Raw genomic sequence first — 630 nt, 5'->3', positions numbered from 1 at the left:
GGGGGGGGGGTCCACGGAGGCCCTGAACCAGGTTGGTCCGGAAGCGACCAGTAACCATTCCTAAAACGTGAAAACCACTCGTAAACTTGTGTTTTGCTCATGACAGCATCCTTGTAAGCTGTTTGAAGCATGACAACTGTTTCGGTCGCCGTTTTCCCCAGCAGAACACAGAATTTGACGGAAGTACACCGTTAATTCGTTTCAGTGTTCACAAAAACCGACGGACAGGGGAGGAGCACTGCAAAACAAAGACGCGTCATGTGTCAGTATGACAGAACAAGACAACGCGGGTCGGCAGACTGATGCCTGAGGATCGCATCAAATGGCTTCTAGCGGCAGAAGTCTGAACTACCATGGGCTTTTCCTACAGTGAAAGTTTCCGGTTACTTTTGTCTATACCCTCGTACACCACTGATATACATGATTCTATGGTATCATGTATATCAGTGCTAATTACAAAACACTGTATACAGTAATCCCTCACCATATCGCGGTTCACCTATCGCGCACACGGATCGCGGATTTTTCCTAGCTAACATATGTAAGTTTATATCTCGGACTCCTCAGGGGTTTCTGCGGCCGATATCTATATATATAAAAATGAGAATGTGTGTCTGTCTGTCTGTCTGT

Source organism: Octopus bimaculoides, chromosome 4, assembly GCF_001194135.2.
Source record: "Octopus bimaculoides isolate UCB-OBI-ISO-001 chromosome 4, ASM119413v2, whole genome shotgun sequence".
Lineage (NCBI taxonomy): Eukaryota > Metazoa > Mollusca > Cephalopoda > Octopoda > Octopodidae > Octopus > Octopus bimaculoides.
Note: the sequence above shows the minus strand (reverse complement) of the source record.